General features: G+C 36.6%; 1 protein-coding gene across 9 annotated transcripts in view; it reads right to left on the bottom strand.

The window, feature by feature from the left end:
- N4BP2 (NEDD4 binding protein 2) overlaps positions 1 to 17,400 on the bottom strand; it is an 83,828-nt gene that overhangs the window by 62,612 nt on the left and 3,816 nt on the right. For all 9 annotated transcript variants that reach the window (XR_006605736.1, XM_004764026.3, XM_004764028.3 and 6 more), the window contains exon 2: positions 6,324 to 6,420. The gene's annotated coding sequence lies outside the window, so the exon portion shown is untranslated. The remainder of the gene's footprint in view (positions 1 to 6,323; positions 6,421 to 17,400) is intronic.

The raw sequence follows: 17,400 nt of genomic DNA, 5'->3' as shown, positions 1-17,400 counted from the left end.
ATAAAATAAATTAATATTAGAAAATATTTTAACCAAATAAATATATCCAAATTTGTGAGATACAACTAAAGTCATGCACAGAAAAAGATGCATACAAATAAATGCGGGTGCCTGGGTGGCTCGGTTAGTTCATCTGCCTTCGGCTCAGGTCATGATCTCAGGGTCTTGGGATCTAGTCCCACCCAGCATCAGGCTCCCTGCTCAGCAGAGACTCTGACTCTCCCTCTCTCTTTCCCATCCCCCCATTCATATTCTCTCTCAAATAAATAATTAAAATCTTTATTTTTAAAAAAAGATGCATATAAATGCATATATTAGAAAAAAAGAAAGGCTGAAAAATCAACTGTCTAAACATTCAATAGGCCATTTAGAGAGGGGCGGCAGCAAATCAAACCCCAAAAAACTAGAAAGGAAATAACAAACAGCAAATACAAAATAGAAAACAAATACATAGTAAATGGGATCAACAACATCAAAAGACAGTTCTCTGAAATCTACTAGTCTTAAAAAAAAAAACTATTAAAAATAACAAATCTCTGGCAAGAGCGACCAAAGAGAGAGGAGGTACAAATTACCAATATCAGAAATGAAAAAGGGGACATCATTATCAAGTCCAGATACAGCAGAGTTGCACAGTGGAAGTGTGCTGGGCCCATCAAGTCGAGAGACATGTGTTAAAACAGGGAGAGAGATCATAAATAATTTTATGCCAATTTTAAGCTTTAAATGGAATGTACATTTTTTTAAAAACATATATCATACCATATCTGAAATAACAAGATCTGATAGTCCTGTATCTATTAAAGAAATGGATCTTTAACTTAAAACCTTCCCACAAAGAAAACTCTAGGGTCTAGATGGCTTTATAAGTAAATCCCACTAAATAACCTATAATATCAATCTTACACAAACTCTTCTAGAGACTCAGTTAAAGAGAAAACACTTCCCAACTCATTTTATGAGGCCAACCTAACCTTGATACCAAAACCTTACAAGGATATTAAAAGAAAAAAGTTCCAGGCCTATTTCAATCATGAAAATAAATGCAAAATTCCAAAGCAAAATATTACAGTAGAAAGACATAAATTATGAATGATATATTATACAAAACACAAAAATATTAGTTATTTATTTAAAAAAAAAAGTATCACAATTAACCTGAATTTATTTTTAGATTATAAAGCTGTTTTAATGTTTGGAAAATTAATCAACATCCACTCATGATAAAAACTCTACACACTGGGGCGCCTGGATGGCTCAGCCATTAAGCATCTGCCTTTGGCTCAGGTCCATCCCAGGGTCCTGGGATCGAGCCCTCCCCCACCTCTGCCACTGGCAGGCTCCCTGCTCACCAGGGAGTCTGCTTCTCCCTCTCCCTTTGCTGCTCCCTCCAGCTTGTGAGCTCTCTCTCGCTTGCTCACTCCCTAACAAATAAATAAAATCTTTGAAAAAACAAAAAGACTATTCTTTCTCCAATGAATGGTCTTGGCACCCATGCCAAAAATCAACTGACCATAACTATAAGGGTTTATTACAAATTCTCAATTCTATTTCGCTGGTCTATATATCTACTCTTATGCCAGTATCACATCATCTTGACTTGTAGTTAAGTTTTAAAATCAGGAAAAGTAAGGATGCCTGGGTGGCTCAGTCAGTTAAGTGTCTGCCTTTCAGCTCAGGTCACAATCCCGGGGGATCCTGGCATAGAGTCCCACATCTGGCTCCTTGCTCAACAGGAATCCTGCTTCTCCCTCTGCCTGCCAAACCCCCTGCTTGTATTCTGTCTCTCTGTATCTCTCTCTCTTTCTGACAATAAAATCTTTAAAAAAGTAAAATAAAATCAGGAAAAGTGAGTCTTTGAACTTTGCTCTTCTTTTCCAAGACTTCTGACTATTCTGCGCCCTTTGGATTTACATGCAAAATTTAGAATTCGTTTACCAATTTCTGCAAAAAAGCCTTTTGGAATATTGACAGGGACTCTGTTGAATCTGTAGATCCTAAGTCAAAGTTTTGATTTAAAGCCTCCAAGACCTCTGCATTTCATATAGAGTAAAACCTCAAATTCTTAAAATGGCCTAATTAAGATACTAAACAGTATGGTTCCCTAAGAACTCTTTCAAATCATTTCTTGGTACTCTCCCTCCTGCTCTTTCTTAAATTCACCCAGTATTCTCCTGTTTCACTGCCCTTATACTTAATTCATAGCCTGAAATGCACTCCCCCAGATACATACCTGACTCACTCCTTACAAGATTTAACTTATGGCACCTTTGAAGCAAGGCTTCCCCTAACCGTACTATGCAAAACTGCACACACGAATGTTCTCTCCATTTCTCTCTCATTATTTTTTCCCTCCAAATCAATTACCACTCTGTAATTTCAATGTTTATGTTGGTTAATGCTTGTATATACCCTGACTCTAGGAAGTAAACTCTTTGAAACCAAAGGCTTTTGGCAATTCTGTTCACTCCTGCACTGCCATCACTAAACTAAATAATAAGTACCAAAACTATATACCAATACCAAAACAATGTCTAGCACATAGTAAGCACTCAATAAATTCCTGCTAGATAAATAAAGGATTAAGGTAAGCAAAAAGAAATAAGAACAGGAAAGCAATAGGTATAGAGTTCTAGAAAGAAATTGTAATACTCAATAAAAATTTAAAAGTTTAACCCCATTAATAAAATGAAGTTAAAAGAGGAATGCATGGGTGATGTCATCAGTAAAGCTTTGGCTCAGGTCATGATACCAGGGTCCTGGGATGGAGTCCCATATCGGCCTCCTTGTTCAGCAGGGAACCTGCTTCTTCTGCCTGCCACTTCCCCCACTTGTGCTCTCCCCGCCCCCCAAATAAATAAATAAATAAATCCTTGTTTTAGAAAGTGAAGTTAAAAGAATATTACTGAGGTGCCTGGGTGACTCAGTTAAACGTCTAACTCTTGATCTCAGCTCAGGTCTTGATGTCAGGGTCCTGAGTTCAAGCTCCACATTAGGCTCCATGCCCATCCTCTCTCTTTCTTTTTTTTTTTAAAGAGAAAGAATATTACTGTTACGTCAGATATGACTGTTATGTTGCTTAATAGATAAAAAAATAATCTTTAAATAATAATAGCCATTGTTGGCAAGGCTATAGTGAAATAGGAATTCTAATACACTGTAATGAGAATAAACTAGTAGAACCTTTCTAGAAAGCAAACTGGCACTGTGTATCAAGAAATCTCAAATTAGAGTTGACCTTTGAACAATGTTGGGGGAGGTGGTAAGAACACCAACCAGGTAATCAAAAATCCACTGATAACTTTTGACTTAACTACTAACAGCCTATTGTTGACTGGAAGCCTTACTGAGAATATAAACACAAGTCAATTAACACAAATTTTGTAAATGTATTATATGTATTATATATTATATGTATTGTTTTGTTACAATAAAGTAAGCTAGAGAAAAGAAAATGTTTTTAAGGAAAATATAAAGAGGAGAAAATATATTTGCAGTACTATACTGTAAGAAATCTGCATGCCAGTGGATCTGGGCAGTTTAAACCCGTGTTGTTCAAGGGTCAACTTACATTCTTTGATCAAACAATTCCACTTTCAGAAATTCATGATAGAAAAGAATCAGATTTACATATTTAAATAGATATTTATACAGAAATATTCAAAATACAGTAATTTTTTTACAAAGAAAAACTAAAAAACAATAAAGTAATGAGAAAGAAATAACAAAATAATTTCTGGTGATAGCAATTATCGTTTATTAAATACTTAACATACATCAGCTAGAATGTTATGGCCATGATTTTACTTAACTTTTAAAATGGTAAGTAATATTATGCCTATTTTGCAAATAAGAAAAATAAGAACTAGAAAAGATAAGTATCAAATTTTATACAGTCATTAAAGACTATATTTTGGATAATATTTGAGAGGGTTTTTTTTTAAGACAATGTTAGAAAATAAAGCAAGACACAAAACTAAATATAATTTATACAGACACCCAAATGGAACTAGTTTAGATTACAATATTAGACTAGAAATCTCTTGTTTATGGGATTATAAATTACTTTATATTTAGCATACTACTCTTTTTAAATACTACTTTTGCATTTTCCAAATAATCTATACTATATACATACTTTAATAAACAGGAGGGGAAAAACAACCACTATTAATAAAGCTGAATCTTAGATTTCCTCTATACTTCCTCTACCTGGCAAGCCATACATCCCTTCTACCTCTTTTTCCATCATGTCCATTTATACAGAAAAAGATCTAAACATGTAGGCAGCTTAAGTGTCCCAACTAATATTTAGTATAGTGGAGCACCTCTATGAAAACATACACTACCACCAAGTACCAGTTTTACTTTCTGTACCCAGATTATTTCAATTCCATTTATCCCCCTGAGTGATCTTCAACTCTTTTATCAACTGATCCAAGGCATCTTTCTTCTTCCATAAAGAGAGCCTTATTAATACGCTAGTTTAATCAAGGTTATGTAGCTTATTCACATACATACCTGACCTATAGAGTGTATTCTAAAAGGATATGGGAAATAAGGATGGGTAAGTAAGGTTTGATATATTATGGAGAAATGTGAAACTGGCTCAAATGAAAAACCTAAAAACAAGTAATATAAATTTTTATTAATAATGAGGCCATGAAATTTTAAATTTCATATTCTGTTCATTTTCTAAGCTCTTCTATCTCTATAATTCAATTTTAACCTGATAGAGAACCAATCAATATGTATTTGCTCACTGATTACCATCAGAATATTCCAGCAGGTGGCCTTAACAACTCAAGTTTTTTTTTGTTTGCTTGTTTGTTGTTTTTTTTTAAGAGATAAAGATACATGTTCTTTTAAATATTAAAAAAAAAGTCTGGGTTAACATGAAATTTATAAACGTAGAAGAGTGAACACAAACTCTAACACTGGTATGGCAATAGTCAGTACTGCCATTAAAGTGAATATACCAATAAATACCACTTCAAAAAAAAAACCTTCCTATCGAAAGCTACATCATCAACACAATACTAAAACACTAAAGAAATTCCCCATGTCATTTACAAATAAATCTGCTATATTTATACAAAGGCCACTAATTTTAGAAAACTTAACTTTATAGAACAATATCAGAAAATAAATTTCTATAACAAGAAAGATATTCTATTTAATATATGCAATATCAACCATCTAGAAAGAAGAGGCCTAAGAAAATTGATACGAACAATCAAATTTATTAATAATACTTTAGCTCCTTAAAGCCATCAAAAAAGAAAGAAAAACAAAAACATCACTCTATAAGGAATATATATGGAAGTCACAGAACCCAAAACATTCTATCATCCCAAACAAGATGAAGAAACATCTCTTTCAGAAATAAATGCTACCCAAACCAAACAATCCACCTTTACTGGGGATTAAGTTACCTACAAAATGATTTTAAGTGTACCACTATGATAAGGATAAGATAAATACTAAATCTCATGAAGGTACCAAAAGGTGTGTCACTAAAAAACAAACAAACAAAACACCAGAATTTATACAAAATGTAATCAAATTAAGGTGACCAGTAATCTTAAAATGTATTTATCTGACATAAAAACTACCATAACTAATCATTGAAGACATCCTAAATATCAATGGATAGAAGTATGGCTAAATAAATAATGGTAAAAGTCACCCTTTAGAATACTAGACAACTATTAAACAGTTTAAGATAAAGAAACCAGACATATGTAGAAACCAGAATGACCCCTGAAACATATTTTTAAGTGAAAAATCCAGTTGCTAAATAATATACAGCTTTTGGCCAAAAAACCCAGGAAGATGTAATTCTCTAGAGTTCTTCAACACTTTCTATAATCCTCCATTACATACTGCCAGTATTAGTCTTGCTTGGTTATTTTAGGGCCTCACACTGTTGGTTTTACCAACATATTTTCATCTATGTGTGTATATTTCCCTATTAGCCATGTTCCTTAGTAACACAAGTAATGATACATACTCCAGTCTGACAGTTAGCTGTAGTCCCACACATAAAATAGGTACACAAATAATATTTGCAGATGGAGAATATATAAAATATGAAGAAGCATTTTAGAAGCAGAGACTCTAATACATTAATAAAGGGGAAATATTAAAGAGGAAAAGCAGAACTACAGTACAGTTTTTTATACAACCACAAGCTCTTTGAGAAGTTCTAGTAACAAAATCCACGATTACCTTTTCTTTCTGAGAGATTTTTTTAAACCACTAAAACAGCTTGAGAACCTAAGTGCAAAAAATTCATACTCTATGACTTTAACAATACTTACCATCTGTCTGACACAGACGCTAAGAATGTGCTTACTAAGGCCACAGTTGATATCTGCAAACTCTATAGCTCTTCCTGTTATTCAACATGTCTTCTCACTACAAAAAAATAATATATTAATATATTTTATATATACAATAAAGGCAAATCTACATCGATATATAATCCTAAATGAAACCAAAGTTCAAAATATGTAATACTTATAAGTACATATGATATTCCACAGAGAAAGCCACAAAAGTAATTGCCAAACTGTGGAAAGAGCCAAGATGCCCTTCAACAGACAAATGGATAAAGAAGATTTGGTCCCTATATACAATGGAATATTATGCCTCCATCAGAAAGGATGAATACCCAACTTTTGTATCAACATGGACTGGAGGAGATTATGCTGAGTGAAATAAGTCAAGCAGAGAGAGTCAATTACCATATAGTTTCACTAACTTATGGAGCATAAGGAATAACTTGGAGGACATTAAGAAAAGGAGAGGAAAAGTGAAGTAGGGAAATCCACAGGGGAGACGGAAGCCTGAGAGACTGTGGACTCTGAGAAACAAACTAAGGGTTTTGGAGGGGAGAGGGGCGGGAGGTTGGGTGAGCCTGGTGGTGGGTATTAAGGAGGGCATGTATTGCGTGGAGCACTGGGTATGGTGCATAAACAATGAATCATGGAACACTGAAAAAATTAAATTAATTTTTAAAAATAAATAAATAAAAGTATACATCAGCCAAAAAAAAGGAAAGAAAGTAAGCCACAAAAGTTAAAAAACAAAAACAAAGACAAAAAAGACCCAACCTCATTTGTCACCACTGGAGGCAACTGTAACCCTCCAGAAAAGGCTATATTAAAGGAACAAACTAAGCATTTATTCTCCAAGTAGAACATCATTTCAAGATAACAAAATAGCCCTAACTGATGAGGGAAACTTCTTCACAGAACATGACTATGCTAAAAGAATGTAAAAGGAACAAAAGAATCTTAATATTTGTAACGAGGAGCTGAACAAGAATCAGCCATCACCAAAGAAGGTTAAAATTATTAGTTGAAACAGGTTGATAGATTTACCCAGTGCCGAAGTGCCATTCACAGATGACTTACAGATGCAAAAAGAAAAAGATAACCTTCAATAAGATGATCTGGTTGTCACCACCTCAGCGTGGTGATGAAACACAGCATCAGAATGATGGACAAGTAGGGGCGCCTGGGTGGCTCAGTGGGTTAAAGCCTCTGCCTTCAGCTCAGGTCATGATCCCAGGATCCTGGGATCAAGCCCAGTGTCGGGCTCTCTGCTCCGGAGGGAGCCTGCTTCCTCCCCTCTCTCTCTCTGCCTGCCTCTCTGCCTACTTGTGATTTCTCTCTCTCTGTCAAATAAATAAAATCTTTAAAAAAAAAAAAAAAAAGAATGATGGACAAGTAAACATTATGTGCTCTTAACATGAAGCAATATGAATACAAAGCATTGCTAAAGTACTCATCTAAAAACCTTTAACCTGAATCTGAAACACTGAGTCTGTTTCTCCCTCCCATTCTCCCTTTGTCTCTCCCCTTGGCTTGTGCTCTCTCTTGCTCACTCTCTCTCTCTCAAATAAATAAAATCTTAAAAAAAAATAATAACTTTCACTTGCCACCATTAATATCCTTTTAAATGGTGCAGAAAACATCTGTACATACACAGATATGTAAAGTAAATATGGCAAAATTATTAAAAATTATTCGATCTAGAAGGTGGGTATACACAAGTTCAATGTACTATTCTACTTTCCTATATGCTTAAGTATTTTCCATTTATAAAAGTCTTTAAATGTACCATGCTTCAAGTAAACTACTCTGTCTAATCTATAAAGAAAAAAATTATTTTTAATCCAAATACCAACACTTAATTTGAAACTTCTAATTCAAATATGCCAAGTTTTCATAAAGCAGAGTAAAGGTTATATCTGGTTATCTATCCATGCGTGTTCTGAGAAGAAAAATTCAACTACTCCGTAAGTAAAGAGAAGGAAGAAAATGAAAGAAAAAAATTTTTTTTTAAAGATTTAATTTATTTAGACCAGGGTGAGGGGCAGAGGGAGAAGCAGACTCCCCACTGAGAAGGACCTCCACTCCTCACCCCCCCCCCCCCCGCAACCCGGAACTCTGGGATCATGACCTGAGCCAAAGGCAGACACTTAACATACTGAACCACCCAAGTGCCCCTGAAAGAAGAAATCTTAAATGATAAAACTGAAGAGGGGCTCCTGGCTGGCTCAGTCAGTGGACCATATGGCTCTTGATCTCAGGTTGTGAATACAGAGCCCAGAAATAAATCCTCACATATACAGTCAAGTGATCTTTATTTATTTGAGAGAGAGAGACAGAGAGAGAGCGAGCGAGCACGAGTGGGGAAAGGGGCAAAAGGGGAGGGAGAGGAAGACAGAAAGAATCCCAAGCAGACTCCTCACTGAACATGGTGCCTGATGTGGTCTCATGTCCCTAAGATCATGACCTAAGCTGAAACCAAGAGTCAGTCGCTTAACCAAAGGCACCACCTAGGGACCCCTACCTTCAAGTAATCTTTGACAAGGATGTGAAGGCTACACAATGGGGAGAGGATAGTCTTTTCAACAAATGGTGCCTAGAAAACCAGATATCCACATGCAAAAGAATGAACCTGGAACCTTACCGGACACCATATACAAAAATTAACTCAAGGGGCACCTGGGTGGCTCAGTGGGTTAAGCCGCTGCCTTCGGCTCAGGTCATGATCTCAGGGTCCTGGGATCGAGCCCCGCATCGGGCTCTCTGCTCAGCAGGGAGCCTGCTTCCCTCTCTCTCTCTCTCTCTCTCTCTCTGCCTGCCTCTCCATCTACTTGTGATTTCTCTCTGTAAAATAAATAAATAAAATCTTTAAAAAAAAAAAAATTAACTCAAAATGGGTTAAAGACCTAAACATAAGAACCGAAACCATAAAACTTGGAAGAAAACAGGGGAGGAAGGCTTCATAACACTGGACTGGCATGACTTCTTGGATATGGCACCAAAGCACAGGAAACAAAAGCAAGAACAAACAGGACTACATCTAACTTAAAAAAAACCTTCTGCACAGCAAAGGAAAACAATCAACAGAGCAAAAAGCCAATCTACAGAATAAGAGAAATATCTGCAAACCAATCTCTGATAAGATGTTAATATCCAAAATACATACATCTTAAAAGTCAAAAAACAAAACAAAACAAAACCTCAATTTTCAAAATGGGCAAAGGACTCCAATAGTTATTTCTCTACAAGTGATATACAAATGATCTACAAGTATATGAAAAGATGTTCAACATCACTAATCATCAGGAAATGTTAATCAAAACCATAATGAGGTATCACTTAACAACTTTTAGGATGGCCACTATCAAAAAAGGTGGGGGGGGGGGAAGCTGGGACAAGCGTCGGTAAGAATGGGAAGAAACTGAAACTCCTGTGTACTGCTGGTGGGAATGGAAAATGTGCAGCTGCTGAGTAATATAAAGAATTGCTGATGACTATGTCGCATACCCGAAACTAATTTCACACTGAATATTAACTATATGGGAATATAAATTTTAAAAATAAAATAAATAAAATGTGCAGCTGCTACAGAAAACAATATGGAGGTTCCTCCAAAGTCAAAAATATATTATGATCCACCAATCCCACTTTTTGGGTATATACCAAAAAAAAAAAAAAAAAAAAACAAGACCCCAAAGAAATATTTGCACAATCATGTTCAATGCAGCATTATTCACAACAGCCAAGAAGTAGAAACAACCAACAATGTCCATGCAACATAAATGTTCTTTAACAGAAAAATGGATAAAGAATAATCGGTGTACACACAAACACACAATATGCAATATTATGCAGCCTCAAAAAAGGCAGGCAATCCTGTCAAATGCTATAACACGGATAAGCCTTGAAGACATTATGCTAAGTGAAATAATCCTGTCATAAAAATACAAATACTATACGATTCCACTTTTACGAAGTATCTAAAGTAGTCAAACTTTAGAAACAGCAAGTAGCATGATGGTTGCCAGGGGCTGGAGAAGAAGGAGAAAAGGAGAATTCTTTGGGACTAGAGTTTCAGGTCTACAAGATGAAAAAGTTCTAGAGATCTACTGTATTAACAATGCACATATGCACACCAACAAGACAGAAGAAAGAGAAATTAAGGAAATGATCCCATTTACAATAGCACACAAAACCATAAGATATGGAATAAATCTAACCAAAGAGGCGAAGAATTTGTACTCAGAAAACTATAGAATATTCATGAAAGAAATTAAGGAAGACAAAAAGAAATGGAAAAATGTTCCATGCTCATTGATTGGAAGAACAAATATTGTGAAAATGTCCCTGCTACCTAGAGCAAACTACACATTTAATGTGATCCCTATCAAAATACCACCATCAACTTTTTTCAAAGAAATGGAACAAATAATCCTAAAATTTGTATGGAACAAGAAAAGACCCGGAATAGATAGAGGAATGCTGAAAAAGAAAACCAAAGTTGGTGGCATCGTAATTCCAGACTTCAAACTCTATTACAAAGCTGTAATCATCAAGACAGTATGGTACCAGCAAAAAAACAGACACATAGGTCCATGCAACAGAATAGAGAGCCCAGAAATGGACCCTCAATTCTATGGCTTACTAATCTTCGACAAAGCAAGAAAGAATGTCCAACAGAGAAAAGAGTCTCTCTTCAACAAATGGTATTGGGAAAATTGGACGGCCACATGCAGAAGAATGAAACCGGACATTTCCTTACAACACACATAAAAACAGACTCAAAATGGATGAAAGACCTCAATGTGAGCAGGAATCCATCAAAAACCTTGAGGAAAACACAGGAAGCAAAGTCTTCAGCCTCAGCCACCGCAACTTCTTCCTAGAAACATCACCAAAGGCACGGGAAGCAAGGGCAAAAATGAACTATTGGGACCTCATCAAGATCAAAAGCTTTTGCACAGCAAAGGACATAGTCAACAAAACCAAAAAACAGAATGGGAGAAGATATTTGCAACTGACATATCAGATAAAGGGCTAGTTTCTAAAATCTATAAAGAATTTATCAAACTCAACACTCAAAGAACAAATAATCCAATCAAGAAATGGACAGAAGACATGAATAAACATTTCTGCAAAGACGACATCCAAATGGCCAAGCAGACACATGAAAACAAACACATCGCACAGCATTAGGGAAATACAAATCAAAACTTCAATGAGATACCACCTCAAACCAGTCAGAATGGCTAAAATGAACAAGTCGGGAAACAACAGATGTTGGTGAGGATGCAGAGAAGTGGGAACCCTACTACACTGTCAGTGAGAATGCAAGCTGGTGCATCCATTTTGGAAAACAGTATGGAGGTTCCTCAAAAAATTGAAAATTGAGATACCCTACAAACCAGCAACTGCACTACTGGGTATTTATCCCAAAGATAAAAATGTAGAGCTCCAAAGGGGCAAATGCACCCTAATGTTTATAGCAGCAGCATCCACAATAGCCAAACTATGGAACGAGCCCAGATGTCCATCAGCAAATGAATGGATAAAAAGATGTAATATATATAATGAAATAGTATGCAGCCATCAAAAAATGAAATCTTGGGATGCCTGGGTGGCTCAGTCAGGTAAGTCGCTGCCTTCCGCTCAAGTCATGATCCCAGGGTCCTGGGATTGAGTCCCACATCAGGCTCCTTGCTCAGCAGGGAGCCTGCTTCTCTCTCCGCCTCTGCCTGCTTGTGTGCTCGCTCTCTCTCTCTCTCTCTCTCTCTGACAAATAAATAAAATCTTAAAAAAAAAAATGAAATCTTGCCATTTGCAACAATGTGGATGGAACTAGAGGGTATTATGCTAAGTGAAATAAGTGAATCAGAGAAAGACAATTATCATATAATATCACTGATATGTGGAATTTGAGGATCATGGGGGAAGAGAGAAAAAAAATGAAATGGGATGAAACCAGAGAGGGAGACAAACTATAAGAGACTCTTAATATCAGGAAACAAACTGAGGGCTGCTGGAGTTGAGAGGGCTGGACAGGGTGGGGTGGCTGGGTGATGGACACTGGAGAGGGTATATGCTATGGTCTGCGCTGTGAATTATGTAAGACTGATGAATCACAGACCTGTACCCCTGAAATAAGTATGTGTAAGTTAATTTAAAAAAAAGAAAAGAAAAGAAGCAAGGTGATTAAAAGAAGGTATTTCTTTTAATATTGCTTCTTGCCAGTAAGATTGCTAAAGCTGTTTAATAATACATAATAAAAACATACATTCACACAAAAAAAATGCACATACAGTTAACACTACTGTGCTTACTGTACATCTAAAGATGATTAAGATAGTTAATTTTATGGTATATGTTTACCAACTTTTTAAATAAAATTATAAGGGGTTTAAGTACAAAGGGAAAAAAAAAGAGAAGGTGATTTTAGCAGGGAAAGAAAATGTTCACTGAAGAGTTGGAGTCAGAACAGAGAAGAAAATCACAAATAGAAATCCTGAGAAGTGAACTACATTGGTTACAACTACATAATGAGTTATCAGCTTTGAGTCCCAGGATAGAATAGACCTCCTGGATCTTTATAGCTCCAAAAACTATATGCAAAATACTCTACAATCTACGAGGATTGTACATACGCTATATCCATATCCTACTCAACCACTTCTTTCCCCAAAACTCCTTCTTCTCCCCTACTCCACCAGGGGTCTGTTTTCTGTTAACAGACCCCTGACACATAAACAAGCACATTACGTGATCTAAACTCAACAAAGCATAGCACCTTAGCACCTCAGCTCTTCAGCTGCAGGCATCGGTCAAGGTATGGACATGTGACCAAATCTACCCAAAACCTCATAAATAAGGCTCTAAATAGAGCTGTGCTGGGAGGAACCAGGTCCTACCACATGAATATAGCCACAATAGGAGAAATGGCACCAGTATACACAGATTTTAGGTATAGGAAGGACCGACCTACGGGCAAGTTCCTAACTTAGCCCATACGGCCACTTCTAGCCATACCATTTCTGTTGTGTGGTTAACCAGTAACTTCTCCTTTGAAATAGGCTATTTCTAACTGTATCTCTGTTCCTTGCAATCTAAAAAGTCCTAACAGAGAAACTGAATATATGGAAATTTTACGTAAAGATGTATTTCACTGACACTATAAAAGGGCCTACCTAGTATCCCTTTCCTAAGCGAGAGAACTTTCATCTGGGGCATCTGGGTGACTCAGATGGTTAAGCATCCTCCTTCAGCTCAGGTCACGATTCCAGGATCTTAGAAAGGAGCCACGCATCAGGCTCTCTGCTCAGCAGGGAATCTACTTCTCCCTCTGCACACACGCTCTCTCCCCCCACCTCTTCCTCTCTTGCAAAAATAAAATCTTCCCAAAAAGGGAGGGGGGGACTTTCATCTATTATATATAGTGTCTTCTTCCCTTCTCTACTAGGTAAACCCAAAAATAACTACTTAATTCCCTCCATGCAAATCACCTCATTTTTTAAGATAGCCAATACACCTCTTTCTTTCACTAACCCTAACCACTACAGGGTGAGATGACAGATAAGCAAAGTAGAACAATGTGATAATACAGGTTGGCTAGGGAAACAAACAGAAGAAATAGGACAAACCTGAAAAACCAGGCCTTGAGATATCAAAAAAAGCTTCCCCACAGAGGTATGATCCTCACTGAGACCCAAAAGACAAGCATAAGACAACAAAACCAAAGGGAAAGGAAGCGGGGAACCAGAGAAGGCAATGCAGAGGGAAGCTCCTGTACTCAGGCTTAGATTGAACGAACCCGGCATCCTAAGGAAGAAATGCTGTAACCGAATATGTTCAGCACACTGAAGGCAAAGGGAAGAGGTGAGAGAGGATGAAGACGAAGAGGTGAACAGAAATTAGATCATGAGGATCCTGAAAGCCAAATTAAGAAGCTGACTTTATCCTAAAGATGATGAAAAGCCACAATAAAGGTTTATTAGCAGGGAAGTAAAATATGCAGCTGTGTCAGATTATTGTGGCTACAATGAGGGGGCGGGGGAGAAAGGCAACACTGGAAGCAGGGATACAACCTTAGGAGAGGACTGCAGCAATCCTAGTGAGAGATGATGCTAACCTTGAGCAGGATGGTAGCCTTGGGGAGAGGGAAAAGGCAGGCACAGAGTCAAGAAATACTAAGAAGTATCCAACAGGGCTCAGTGATCAATCAGAATGTGAAAGCAAAAAGAGAGGACAACGGATAGCCCATGTTTCTGCCAAGTTATTATTATCAATCTCTAGCATTTACTGAATTTTTAACACATGTGCATTATCTCATTTAATCTTCCACTAGAAAGAAGACTGAGAAGAAACAGTCTGTTCTGTATTTTTGGTTTGAGGATAAGAGACGGAAAGTTGTTAATGACTACAGTTTGAGATAGGCTTAGTCCCGATGATAGCATACAAATGGACATGTCATGAAGACAAATGATACATGAGTCCACTTATCAGGAAAAGAGCTTTGGGTTGGAGACAGAGAATTATCAGAATATAGATGGTAACAGAGAGAAATATTTTCAAAAGTAAAATATCTCCGCTATTCATGCCAGTATTTATTTAATACTTACATACCTAAAGTAATTAGGTTGGGACCAGTGTTAGCAGGAAAAAAAAAAGGAAGATTCAGTGAGGCTCAATTACTAAAGGGAGGGAGGAAGAAGCTTAGCATAGCATTAAGTGTATATTAGAAATATATCAAAGGTTCAAAGGTTAGGGGGAGGAGGGCAGAGAAAGCAATAAAACACTCTAGGCAGAAGAAATAAAATTCAAACACAGAATTTTTTTTTAAAAAGATGCCCTGTTTTGGGGTGCCTGAATGGCTCAATTGGTCAGGCAACTGACTTGTATCAGCACAGGTCTCAATCTCAGGATTATGAGTTCAAGCCATACGTTGGGCTCCACTTTCAAATAAATAAATAAATAAATAAATAAATAAATAAATAAATAAAAAGAAACCTTGCTTCAGAACAACAAAAAAGTATCATTATCAGTTCTCACAGTAATTCTTAAATTTAATGAATAGAAAATGTACAAAAATGTTTTTCGTCAAAAAAGTAACATGGGGGGGCGCCTGGGTGGCTCAGTGGGTTAAGCCGCTGCCTTCGGCTCAGGTCATGATCTCAGGGTCCTGGGGTCGAGTCCCGCATCGGGCTCTCTGCTCAGCAGGGAGCCTGCTTCCTCCTCTCTCTCTCTGCCTGCCTCTCTGCCTACTTGTAATCTCTCTGTCAAATAAATAAATAAAATCTTTAAAAAAAAAAAAAAGTAACATGGGGAAATTCCCTCTACCAAATACTATTGCATATCATGAAGGCGTGCCTGGGTGCCTCAGGGGGTTAAGCAACCAACACTTGATCTCAGCTCAGGTCTTAATCTGAGGGTTGTGAGTTCAAGCCCCACACTGAGCTCCACATTGGGCATGGAGCCCACTAAAAAACAAACTAAGCATGCTATGACAGTAACAATAAAATTAAATGGTACAATCACAAAAGTCCAATAAAAGACTGAAGAACTATTATAAAAAATGCAAGAATCCAGAAAAAGTCCTAACTATATCTCAAAATTTACATGTAATAAGATAGGCTTTCCAAAACACGAAGATTCAAGTTTTTAACAGTGATAAATGATTTAATAATAATCTGTAAAACAATTAAGGTGGTATTACCTTAGAATTATGAATTTATGCTTCGAATTTATTCTAAATTCTGATTATAAAGTTAATTTTAGGAATATTAGGAAAAAACTGATTATCACAGCTGCAGAACAATGAAATGTTTTAATTTAGAAATGTGAAACAATGGGACGCCTGGGTGGCTCAGTTGGTTAAGCCGCTGCCTTTGGCTCAGATCATGATCCCAGGGTCCTGGGATCGAGTCCTGCACTGGGCTCCTTGCTTGGCAGGGAGCCTGCTTCTCTTGCTGCCTCTGCCTGCCTCTCTGCCTGCTTGTGTGTTCTTTCTCTCTCTTTGGCAAATAAATAAAATGTTTTAAAAAAAAATGTGAAACAATGAGAAAGGAAAAGAATGATGGATTCATGTATGAACATTTTAAACTTCTGACAAATAAAAATAATCAAAAAATAAAACCCCAAGCTAGAGAAAAATATTTCAAGAAAAAAAAGACACTAATAACCATATATTTGGACCATTCTCAACATTTTAAGAGAAACTGATGTAATATATGATCAAAGGATTCGAACAATCCATGTTTAGAAAAATGGTGTCCACTATCAGTCTAGTGGGGTTTATAGAGACTGGTATACCCAGAACCAGTGCTCAGTCAAGGGCAACATGTGGGTTCTTCCTGCTACTAATTCCACTAATAGTCATAAAAACCTAGCTCGCATGGCTAGTTTCCTCCTCTGTGGAAATTAACAAAATGATTTTTTTTTAATTTTCAAAGTTATGTGAGTTTGGATAGCACAAATTAATTAACCTGAACCTAGATGTATTACTAAAATAATTTCTGGAGAACAAGGCTGAGATTCTTCCAACAGTCTGCCCACCTACACATATTTTAAAACTTCAGTTCAGGGGGTAGGAAGGTACTTAAAAGAAACTTCAATAAACCAAAATTCAGAGTAATGTTAAAATCTATATATGATTTTATATAAGCAAACTGAACTATAATGTAGAGGGAAAAAATGTTTATGTGACAAACCAATATAACTTATTTCACCAATTTTAAGACATTTTTACATTTTATGTGGTAAGGACAACCCTAAAATAAATGGCATATCACAGTTACTTGGGAGTTTTTTTGGTTTGGGGGGGGTTTTGTAAACGTACATAAAATAATCCATCTTATAACTGATGCAAGGAATGGTAGATATTTGGAAATGTCACGATTTACTTGATATCAAAGCTTTTGTTTCAGAGGGCCACAAAAAGAATATGATAAGAGTAAGGTTTGGGGTCAGAAAGATCCAGAACTGATAGAATCCTGGCTCTGCCAAATACCAATTGGCTGATGTTGGGACAACTTTCTTCGCATTTCTCATATTGTCTGTTTCCCCATCT

Source organism: Mustela putorius, unplaced genomic scaffold, assembly GCF_011764305.1.
Source record: "Mustela putorius furo isolate JIRA1106 unplaced genomic scaffold, ASM1176430v1.1 tig00000083_pilon_pilon_pilon, whole genome shotgun sequence".
NCBI lineage: Eukaryota > Metazoa > Chordata > Mammalia > Carnivora > Mustelidae > Mustela > Mustela putorius.
Note: the sequence above shows the minus strand (reverse complement) of the source record. Positions and strands in the feature narration are given on the sequence as shown.